This window comes from Papilio machaon, chromosome 1, assembly GCF_912999745.1.
Source record: "Papilio machaon chromosome 1, ilPapMach1.1, whole genome shotgun sequence".
Classification (NCBI taxonomy): domain Eukaryota; kingdom Metazoa; phylum Arthropoda; class Insecta; order Lepidoptera; family Papilionidae; genus Papilio; species Papilio machaon.
Genome location: NC_059986.1, coordinates 3217130 through 3229836, shown reverse-complemented (window position 1 = coordinate 3229836; position 12707 = coordinate 3217130). Strand labels below are relative to the sequence as shown.

Genomic DNA, 12707 nt, shown 5'->3' with positions numbered 1-12707 from the left:
AGATTTACTTTACATTCAAATTGTGGTCTCTGAGTTTCCCCAATTTCGTAGAACAAGCAAGATGACTAATACCCTTAAATTGTTTTTAAACATTCATTTCAACGAAGCGTTATTTAAACAATGAAACAAAAAAAACTACTATCTTGTCCTTTTGGTGACCAGAAATCGTTAACATTTTCCTGTGAACTATGAATGATATACGATTAAAAATCATAACCTATTATGTACTGCAAGAATGTCGTTTTGTGAGCCAATGGAAAACTATGTAGTTTGTAGCACACACAAGTTATTATAATCGATTGTATTTAATCGTTTTATTATTTTTATATGTATATAAGCGGTGTTCGTAACAGTGTTATACAATGTATATGTTCGAGGCTAATGAGCGACGGAGAAAGTCGCGGTTTCCTCTAGTTAATCGTGACATAATCGACTGAACGGATCTTCTTGCCATCAGATAGATACAACCAAATGTTGTTGATACATGTTTCTTTGTCTTTTGTCTAGGTATTTTAATGCTCGAATCTTATTCGTGGAATGATTCCCATCAATATCCAATAGTTTAGAACTGCCATCCTTTCTATCCTACTTTTGTGAAGAGCCCTGATATTGTTTCTTTGTTAACAATAAAGAAGACAAGTCTCAACTTTTTAATTTGAAACGAATTCTTTTTGTGAAACATCTAATATATAAAATTCTCGTGTCACAGTTGTCGTTCCCGTACTCCTCCGAAACGGCTTGACCGATTCTCATGAAATTTTGTGAGCATATTCAATAGGTCTGAGAATCGGCCAACATCTATTTTTCATAACCCCCCCCCCCCCATTTTTTAACTGCGCGCGGACAGAGTCGCGGGCGACAGCTAGTAATATATAAAGTTTATGTTGTTTCTCGATTTTAGTTGAAAATTGACGAATAATGGCTGTCTTTTGACATCTATGTCATCGTTACTTACTTTTTCCATATAAATACAAACAAATAATGTGGCAAGTAAAGGCATAATCGCTTTACTGGTTTATTCATACATAAGCCAATTAAATCTGAAGAACAGGCATGCATGATGCACGTGCAAGGTCACCTCGCAACATAATTTTTATCACTATTACATATTATTAGCAATTAATAATTATTATTCTATGAAAAGCGCGCGATGTAATAAAGTTAATTCAACAAATGTGATATCCTCGAGCGTCGTGAGGTAAACGTATGGTAATGTAGTCTCTATCGGTGCCAGTTACGAATGTTTGCAGTGTTACATTGTTTTATGAGACATTTATATCTCACTGAAATATTTATTTCGATATAATTTAATCGCAGCACAGATAACCCCACGCTATGCCGACCTCGCGACATTTCGAACGTTGGCTCGATCCTTATCCCAATTATTTCCGAGTATCGCATTATTACGCAAACTTTTCGTCCGGTGCAAAGCGATAACCTCCGTTGCTCGCACGTTCCATAAACATTATCGATAGTAAAAAAAAATACAACTATGTAATAGCTATACTAGGAGATTAGCTGGTGAGAAGAAATCCTAAAGATTGATTTGAAATTCAATAGATCAGTTTTGAAGGCCTTAAATAATGATCAAAAGATGTTTCCACAGTCGTATTAGAACAGGCTATAGGAAACATTATATCGTATCTTGTTTATAAACGTAGATTTTTTTATATCTTAGTGATTTATAAACCAAAACATTTTTTTTTTGTAAATGTAAATATTTTTATTGCAAAGATAACATTCATGAGGCATTTACCAAATGCTTAGTAATTTTCTGTAGTGTCAATTAACATCGAGTAGGCAAAACGTTGGGGAGAGGTGTCAGCTGTCAGTTGTAAGGACTGGAGCTGGCCCGGGCCGGGTCGCGAGAGTTCGCTCCCCTGCCGTCTCTCCGACCTTCCTCGCCTCGCCCCCGCTCCTACCCGCGCCCTTCCACGCCGACCCCTATCGATCCGATCCGCACACCCACTCGCATCCCCGATGCACCACTTGTTACATCTGCTTACCTCTACAAATTGTTATGAAACGAGAAAAACTCATTTCAAACTGCAATCAGTATCTCTTCATCGAATACATTCATACTTATCGATTGTTGGTTTTACTTAGAAATTCTGTTCCATAAAATACATTTTTAAATTGTAATAAGGTTCTTTACCTTCTTTTACTTAATGAGTTGACTCTTCTGATATTATAAAAATCAAACACAATGATAATCGACATCTATTATCTAAAATGGCCATAATTATCTTATCTATGAAATAAATATTCCAAACATTAACTTCAAACTAAATCGGCGATGATTATCAAAGTTTTATTTTGTTGTTTATATGCTGAACGATTTGTTTAATACCGATTTTAAAGAATAATTTGATGTAATCTAAACACGAGCGACGTTGACTTTATCGCTGCTGATAACACGCTATAAACGACGGCTGCTTTGGTGCTTTGACTAAATTACACGATTAAAATTATTCCTTAGTACTAACTGTGTACTCGTTGCGTTTTAATTCATTCAACAAAAAAATAGGACCAGTCGCAGTAAATAATAATCTACGCCACAGTCATTTTAAATCCTGTTAAAATGTAAGGATATAAAAATAAGAGTTAGCGTGATGGATATTTTAGTTAGAAGTCGGTTTACATTTCTTCTGGTCTTTATTACAAATACAATAAGAATAAATGGAAAGTTATTGGAGACCTAGTAATAGCCTTATACAAACAAGTTACCAAGATAAAAATACAGCAGCGAACCGCGCACGTAATCACCATAAAAATTAAACTATGCACCTTCCGTACTAAAATCATAAAATTTTAATTAGAAACTTTATAGCCCCGTGTAATCACACATAAGAACAAAACAAATAATTTATAGCAACTCCTAGAAAACTAAGTTAAAATAAAGAGAAATTGAAGTTTATGATTATAAGATAGCTCCTGTAATCATGGGTTAAGTCAAAACCACATCCTATGAATTGTTTAGCATTTATTGAAGATCTTCTAACTTTAAGCTATATGACAACTTGGTTAAGACTTATTTTTTTAATTCATTTGCAAGCATTAATACATCCTATAGCTGCCTTATCATATAAACGAGTACAGTTAATTGCCATATCTACAATTATTGTTGTGTTAAAGCAGACATCGCTTCAGTAAACAAAACCAAGAATGGAGAAAGTGGCGCGGCGTGGTGGAGAGAGCGCATCTCGTTTATTCGCATGCGGTAATTAACATCGGATACATTACGGCTCGAGACAGGAATTATATCAATCCTCTGGTACTTAATGCTCAATGGACAGCGTACGTTGTCCGCCGAGTTACAACCCACACACAAATTACAAAGTTTATGTACAGTTTACATTATGCTCACAATTCACATGACCTTACGTTGACATTATATTATTGTGAATGCACTCATTTTAGTGGCAGAAAATTGAAGTATTGTTCACTGGCCGTTTATACCTGGAGACGCCAAAGTGTACTTTAAGTTTCAATATTAAAACCACAGAACTCTCGTTCTTGATCAATTTTATATAAAAATATATAAAATAGCTTTTAAATCTAATCTATCATTACAGTAGGTTGTACTGCAGCTGTCGAAACTGCAGCATTTCAGTCTTATCTCGTTTTTAAGAAACAAATGAAATCAGTTACCACTTTATTTGTGACATATCAATTGAAATAAAAATAGAAACAAATGAATTACAAAGAGATTAGCAAAGTAATAATAGAGGTGCCGGCGCGGCGCGTCCGCGTCGTGTCAACGTATCACATCTCGACACATCACGAGGAAAACCCGACATCCTGTTTATATGCACGAATGCAGTTGTCATGCTGTGTGGAGGAAACTTTAAGATTATAACAAGTGTGCACCGCTGCCACTAAATCACTAACGATCATTGATTTTATCTTCAAGATAAAATGCATAAAAACAAGACATGTCCCACTTTTTTATGTTTTTAAATATAATTTCATTTATATGTCATTTCAGCATAAAAATCTTAAATCTTATTTCTTCTGCACATCATTCAAGAAACTCATTGAAATTTCATTTATCTGTACCACATCGTATATGCTTTGGGTCGTTCTAAAAAATATATTACAGTCTATGGTATTAAATAAATATGGCGGCGGTCAACGCACGCCCTAGCTGAGCCTCTCTGCGCCTCGGGCACTGGTTACTTCGCAAATAATATAGCCACGTCGCCATTCACTCGTTTATAGCTTTTTTGATTTGACCTGTTACATAACCCACCGCCAGCCGCCAAGGCACGGTTAAAAAATAAACGACTTTTACATAAGCGTACGCCACAGACATCATAATTACCTTAACACATTGCAAATGCGGTCATTGACCCAAGCGACAGTAGTAACACTCAAAATGACATAGTCATGTGTTTATTCGAACTAGTCTAAATTATAAATCATTTAAGGCGTTTATAATTATTTTTATGCTTATCTGTAGTTTAAACGTTAAAAAAATATTTGAAAACAAATGGTCGTAAAGAAGTTAAACAGTTAATACAGAATGTAACATGGGTATTTGAAAAATTATATTTATCTTAATTGTCTTTTAACGATGTCTCGAAGTGTTTTACTACTAATTGTATAAAATTTGTAGTAAATACTACCTGCATTTAAGTAAAACACTTGGAGAAATCGTCAACAAGGTGAGACGCAGCAAACAAGTGAAAGTTTTTTGCCTTAGGAATTATTTAGATAGTATGTAAAAGGCATTTATCTATGATGGTCTATCAATATACAGCATGTATAGGTACAGAATCTATCAAAAGCTTAAGCAAAATCAAAGAATCTAATTAGTAGGTACTGATGCGATGGTGTAAAACTTTATACATTTTCAAGTTATTGTTACAACAAAGACTACAAAAATCTGAAAACAAAGTGAACCTTTATAAAGTAATAGATGCAGTAGTATACTACATATATTACATTGAATGATAAAAAATATATAAAAATACAATTTCTAAATTACAAAAATAAGACATAATCGGCACAAACAAGTCGTGAGAGGGCGGGCGGGTGTGCGGGGCGCGGGAGGTGGAGAGAGCGCGTTCAACGAACGTCCGCGAGCCGCGCGGCCCAAGGTCGCCGCGTTCACTCGCCCGCCGGGCCGCCAGCGCCAGCCTGCCAGCGCCCGCCACAACGACACCAACCGAAGGGTTTAATCCTCGCCACTCAATATCATTTCACTGCTCAAGGTGTCTCTCTCGTTTTATTTTGCCAACGAACCAATTAAAGCTGTTCTTCATCTCGACAATTCCAAAAGAGTTTAATGCCTTTCCATTTTTTTTACGCTTTTTCTTAACGCGCGGTATATCATTGAAGATAAATCGAGTGAAAGTTTCGTACGCAAGTAGGTTTAACGTGAAAGAATGCATCGTAAAGGCATTAAAGCCGACGCATTATTTAGTGTTGATGACAATCTATACGAAATCGTCTGCAGCCGGATGCTCTTGCAACGTAAGACCAAAAAATGGCGTAACTCGTAAAAGTGAACGCTAAATGATGCAATATTTTATTAGTAAAATACCAACGAGGCATTGGTGCAAAAGATAGACATTAGATTCTCCATCGAGAGTGAAGGTATTATGCAATATAGTTGCATAAGAAATTAGATTGTGGCGTATTAGAGTAGAGAGTTAGGGAAAGGTAAAGTTCTTTTATTTTTATTATCAATCTAATTTAATTAGGTCTAAGGTTGTCATGTTTTCTGTATTTTTATTTAATTAGTTAACGTAACATATGAAATAATGTTGAGTAACGTTTTTAGGTTTCAAATATTTGTCACTGATTTTAGCTATAGATAACTATGGGTTATTTCCAAATGATTAGTTGTGTTTGCAGATAGTTAAGCGTTTAAATATACTTGAAGGTCTTCAATGAATGAAGTCTTCAAATTATTTTTAATTTGTTCATTTTCCATTGAAATTAAACAAAACTTACTTGAACAAATCTGAACGGAAAAATACCGCGACCACCTACCCCGTACGAAGTGAAGGTATTTTTGTTTACGTAGTTCGTCTGATACATAACTAGTTGTCCGCGATCTTAAATCCTACCAATCCGTTCCGTACTATCTCATACAAGAAAGTGAATCCACCAAGGATAGTGGCGGAGTTTTTATTTATTTTCCTGAAAATAAATTTAAAAAAAAAAGAAAAAACGGAAAATAAAGTCCCTTGTGTAAATCCTGCATTCTACGTATAAGAAATTATTTTAAAGATAAATTCATTATTAGAATGACATTCTAACATTTAAAAAGTTAACAACATTAAAAAATAATACCTCCCACGAATTCTTGGTACTGCAAATTGCAAACTTGTAAGTGAATTCAATATTCACATATCACCTCTATGTTTGTTTCTCGATTTCACAATTGTTTTGATTAGTGCACAGCGTACCAATCGGTAGATATTATTTTCTTTCTAGGATAAGGTAACAAAATACATTGAGCAATCGACTTTAGTTTGCGTAATTCTACACTGCACCGGTTCCATTAATTTGTGCTTACGACTATGCATGTATATGCAATACGGCGAAAATCTAGGGCCGTGTCTAGTTTCGCACGCTGTTGATATAAGTAAAGTAAGTAGGGCAAGTTAGTAATGTCACGTTTAAAATTATTGCAGTCCCGAAGCACCGGCGACCGCGCCCAGTCGCGGCATGTGATTGCGAGACATGAACCACAGGCGCTCTAGTCATATGTATGCATTAATACCTGCCAATAGAAAACTTTTACAACCTACCCTTGTAGAACTGACAGATAACTAGTAGTAGACACGAGCCAAGAAAATTAAAACTAAACAAACTATAATATATGCAAGCATCAAAAGAAAGGACAAAATACATGTTGATAGGTTTACTGAGCATTAAGTGTCAAGAAACCATTTTTTCCTGTTAAATTTTATTGAAAAATACTGCTGTCATTAAAAGTACGTTTTCGAAAATCGGTGGACAAAACCAGTTTTGATTTTTTAATGAAAAAAACTAGCGCTTGACCAACAATCCACTTGATTTTATTGCCTTTAGTGATTGATGGTCATTCATCGGCCGAAATGTACGTATCATAATTTTCCTTCTACGAATGAAGTTCGTCGGAGAAATTCCTCGAGCGTTCGGTTCAATGGCCGCGTACGCGCCTGTGCGCGTGCCGTGTGCGCACGTCTTGCACGCACACACGCACGCGCTCGTGTCTCTGCAAACACGACCGAACCGTTACCTGCTAGCAGTGCTACATTCAGTACTTCGGCTGTCATACCGCTTAATAAGCCTATTTCTTCATATTGAATCCTTTAAAAATAACTACGCATTAATATAAGTTAGGCGTGGCAAGCTAGGAACATACTTAGGATTATTGATGTCGTAGTTTTTAAACGAGTTAGAGAAATAAGACAGGTGCAGAACAAACGACGTGTCTTAGCGGCGAATTTTAATTTATTTTACTAATCTTATAAATGCGAATGTTAAGATGGATGGATGTTTGTTTGAAGGTATTTTCGGAACAGCTCAACAGATCTAGAAACTCGGTACAGATGTAGAACATAGTCTGGAAGAACACATAGGCTACTTATAAAGTGTTTTACAATCCCGTGCGGCCGGAGTCGCGGGCCCAGCTAGATGATTTTACTGTATGTCCTATACATATTTTTAAAAACATATTTTTAAAGGAACCAAATTACCATCGTATTAGTGTTATAAGACCGTAATAATATGTGTTTTTGACTTGGCTTCAGTATCAAACAATACCATAACGTCGCAAAAGTAACGCAAATTCAATCATCAAGTACACAGAATTTAATCTACATAACACTGAGATAACACTACAAAGGAAGTACCTAACATTAACGTGATAATGAAATATGTCTGAATTGTCCGGATATCCGCCCACTGTTCATAACATTTGTATATGACGATTAATAAAATGTTCCAAAGAGAGCTTCGGAAATAAATCAATGCTTGACTCTATGATAAATATTGGAACATAACACAATGTATTAAGAATTTAAGTGATTAGGCATATAAAACACAAAAGAGAACGTATTATTTGAAATAGTTCTAATTAAAAACGACGTGATTATTTCATAAAGATTAATTATCGTATAGCATACTGAATCCAACAAGAAGTGCAACCTCTGAATCATAAGGGTGTTGACAACTCAAATACACGAGTACGAGATGGTATTCCCGCGAGATAACAGAGGTCGTAAGATTGCTCATAAACTTAAATAAAACGATTACAATATCTATATATTATAGCTGCGAACTAATCTGAGATCAAACACAAATAAGTAGCGTGGCTAAGAAATAAGATACTTGTCAGTTTTTTTTTAAACTCAATGGAGTTTAAACATTTTTTTCATCTGACTTAGATATTTTAAAATGAAGAAATAAGGCAACAATAATATACTTTATATTAAAATTTTCTTTTGTTATTTTACATTTTGATATAGCATTATAATACCATATCTCATTAATGCTCGTAAACATATATACCTAGCTGTATATACCATATCATACCATAGCTGTGCTACCATTTGACTGTAGAGTTTTATTCCCATAACTGCATTAAATTGGATTAAGAAACCGAGGACGTAAGTTCCGTCCTATTATGACGTGGCACATCTCTTAATGTGACCAAACATAATGTTAGGTAAAGAAGTATTTTACACTTTAACTTAAACCTATGTATATTACCATACAAAGGAAGGTGATGTAATGTACATAGTTTAAAAACATATATGCCAAAATAAATTTGCAATTCGCTTATTTTTCGTTTGTAATGTGACCTATATGGATAATAATTATGCAACTTTGGTGTCGACGACATTTAGAATGGTGTAATTAAATTAAATATGGGTACAATATGTTACCCACGCTGTTAATAAACAGAACAATGGATGTTACGATTACGTTTCCGAGAACTAACAATAGAACGTGTTTTAGCTATTCCACACGAGATTAAAGGTCACAGAGATTGTATAAATTTGACCCGAAACCCGGACACTACGAGATTAAATGAACAATACTTTAATATTTGAATAACTCAGTAAAATATGTAAAGATTTAACCATATTTAATAATTATTATGCGCCTTTAATTGCTTAGCTTGGTCGGTGGAGGACTTTTTTTAAGAGTATCTCCACGGTTGGAGTATTCCGTGCCTTTTCGTTCTCTCCCTATCAAATTAGCTTGTTATCACAATCGATGGTGGCGGCGCTGTTTTCCTGTTTATCTTAAATCATGGCATTGATTAATGTTTTCGAATAGCTATATTTCAATACATCAAAAATATTAATGTTCTATATGGACCTTTAACGATAACATTTATGTATCCAACACGCCTATGAAAAGGTACTCGTAATGTAAATCGTAAATTGTGGGTCACAGGGCGGAAGAGGCGACGTTCGGGTGACGAAATGTGGCACGCACTATCAACCTTATTGCGAGATCAAATGTTCCCGTCTCGTATTTCTTTGCCGGTGTTTGGAACACTATCATGTAAGATGAGTTTTATACATATTATATTTTTACATTCACTTTTTACATCCTAGTTGCCGTGTGACCAACTGGTTTTATTTTCACTGCAAACTACAGACTACACTAATACTAAGACTATACTAATGTTATACTGTGTCGTTATGAAAACCCAATCTTACTTACGATAGTTGAGATGGATGAATGAATGTTTGTTTGAAGTTATCTCCGGAACGGTTGAGCCGGATCTTGATGAAATTTGGCATAGATGTAGAAAACAGTCTGGGAAGCATCGGCTACTTATTGAGCTTTTTCCAATTCGATTTATTACTTCATTAGGAGTCGCTCCCGGTTGAATAATAATGAGATATATTTTTTCGCTTGGCGACTACATTTACTGTGAGAAAGTAAATGTAAAGCGAAAAAATATGTTCGTAAAATCCTAGAAGAACAATGCATTTGAAATAAACCGGCGTCGTGTAACATCTTGTCCCAGTAGTTGTGTGAAGTTGGTTAATGTACAAGTGGGTTTGTATGAGCAGAAACAGTTTATTCACAGTAAATAGTTGTGGTTGATCAAAAGAGAGATGATGACGTGTAAACAGTTAATACACGGTAAATAGTTCAGTTAACATCGAGTTAAATTTAACATGTATGTATAAATAATGACTTATAGTCTCGAGAAAGGGACAATAGATGCACATAAATGACGAATACTAAAGCGACAAGAGCGTAGGCTTTGTGCAGAGTTGCGCCGTCACGTCAATCAACGCCCACGATCGACCATATAATACAAACACAAACACTCAAGGCTCGAGCAGATCTCCGCGAATTCCAAGCGAACATTGTTGCAAATTTGCAACGGTCGGCACAGGAGCGACGACGAGTGGCGAACGGCGAGCCCGAGCCTCACTGACATTGCGTACAGTCCGGCATTCCATACGGAATGCGGTCGCTCCACCGGCCGCTGGGCCGCTGCCGCGCACCACCCCGCGTCGACGCCCGTTCTCTTCATGTTTTCTTATCCATTAGCTTCCGTCCACCATATGGAAAGGTGAGATAGGAATAAATCCAATAAGAATCTCTTCTGTTACGTCGCACAAGAAAATCGACGATAAATTCTCACGTTTTTAATGCAACATACGTTATGAAACTGACACCTCTATCGACGGATAACATATTTTATAAACAAGACAAAACTAAAGAAAATAAATAAATATGATATCGTTTATATCAACGGCGGGTGATGCACAGACTAGGAGTGGAAAATTTTGCAAGCGGTCAGGATACGGTGTTCTCCGACAACGTTCCAGAGCGAATCGACGAGACGAGCGCCACGTCGCGGCGGCACGACGTCCCAATCATACGACCATCGTTCGCCGAATCAAGAATTTCACTCACCTTCGTAGAAAAGCCGTCGATTAAAAATATCCTCCGACTCCAGCGCACAGATAATCCGGTTATCGTTTGTACGGCACAAATATACACCACACCAAAACGACAACATAAATAAGCGCGGGAGCAGCGACTGAACCGGCGACGGATAGCTCACAGGCTTAGCACTGCTTGCACAGGTCGAAATGCAACTCGAAAAATGCACGGGGCGGGGTTGTCGTTTGTCATAAATGGTCGGTTCCAGAGGTCGGGCACTCGGCGGAGCAAATATTACAGTTTCACACAAACGCTCACATCGAAGTGGCAGAGCGGACTGAGTGAGCGGGGGGACCCCGGGCCGGGCCGGTGGCGTCGGCGAGGAGTGGGGGTGCGGGGTGCGCGCCGGGCCGCCGCCGCCGCGCCGTGCCGACGTGGCCGCCCGCACCGCCGCCCGCCGCCCGCTGGCGCTTAGCAACGCTCGCCGTTCGCTCAGCTGCCAGAAGGATCTATCATAGATCGGTGACACTGACAACACTAGTGCTTTCATGAATATGAACTCCTCCATCATAATGTCATTACAACAACTTCGTTTTACATACTGCATTTTAAAATTTACTTATTTAACGATTTTTAAATGCACCTTGAGAATAACTAAAAAATAACTATGAAATCAACCCAACTGTGTCTTAACTAATCCTTCAAACCCTAATGGTAGAGCCAGCAGGAGCAATGGTAGTATTTGCACGAGTTGTTGAGGTTTGTAGTTTTTAACGGCTGGCCGTGGATTTCCACTGCGTAAATTCCTGTCCAGAAGCTTTTTGTTATCCTACTCATTCTGTTTAAAAATGTTGATAACAATAGGTTATTGAACAGATGTTACTACAGTGGAAACTACTATCTAACCTAATTTGATTAATAAAAACATTGAAAAAAATAATTTGAAAGTGTTAAAAACGTATGTGTTTTGTGCGGCTAGGCGGAATGCGCACACAATTCCTGTTGTATCCTACAATTAGTGCACTTTCATTCCCATTGTTAGTGTGATCAAATCAGTTTTACAGTCTCTCGATCGACTGAGATTAGTGGGTGGCGGCGACGTATACCATTGTATAGTTTAACAGTGTGCGACCGTTCTCGTCTTTGATTTATTAACTGATAAAAGAAAGTGGTAATATTGACGAATAAATTAATTTGATATTACACTTAAGTAACTAATTAAACGCCTAGAGAGGCTTTGACATTGACTTAGAAATAACCAGAGAAATCAGTCTTCAAACCACAAGATTATTGGCAACATATCCTGATGATTTTGAACTGTGGAGCAGCTCTCAAGTTACATAGAAAACAACTTTTATCCTTAAACTTTCCTAAGTATGGGTTTCGATACAATATTGTTGTCTCTTTCGTGAGTTGAAACCAACACAGTTATCAATGTATGTTGTAGTTAAATCCAACAAGAATATTGATTAATCAAAAAGTTTAAATATTTTTTTAAATATTTTTAAAAAATATTTTTGGGACCAGTACTATTCTATATCCGATGTAAATGATGCAGCAACCATGTTGGTCAACTTTCTCCATAAGGTAATTAATTCTAATTCTAAAATTAAAATAATATCGAATAGAAATAAAGCACTTAAGCCCTGGATAACACCTGGCCTGATAAAATCGATAAGGAAACGAGACAGGATGCACAAGCAGTTAAAGAAAACACTTAATGATGAAGAATCAATTAAAAGCTATAAGGTCTATAGAAATATTTGCAACAATTTAATAAAACAACTTAAAAATAAATACTATGCAAGGGAACTAGAATTAAATGCTAATAACACCAAGGAAAT

At 36.5% G+C, this 12707-nt stretch overlaps 1 protein-coding gene across 1 annotated transcript in view; it reads right to left on the bottom strand.

The window, feature by feature from the left end:
* Positions 1-11212, bottom strand: part of LOC106714191 (fibronectin type-III domain-containing protein 3a) — a 45013-nt gene extending 33801 nt beyond the window's left edge. Inside the window, exon 1 of the mRNA XM_045679383.1 lies at positions 10894-11212. The gene's annotated coding sequence lies outside the window, so the exon portion shown is untranslated. The remainder of the gene's footprint in view (positions 1-10893) is intronic.
* Positions 11213-12707: the final 1495 nt, after the last annotated feature.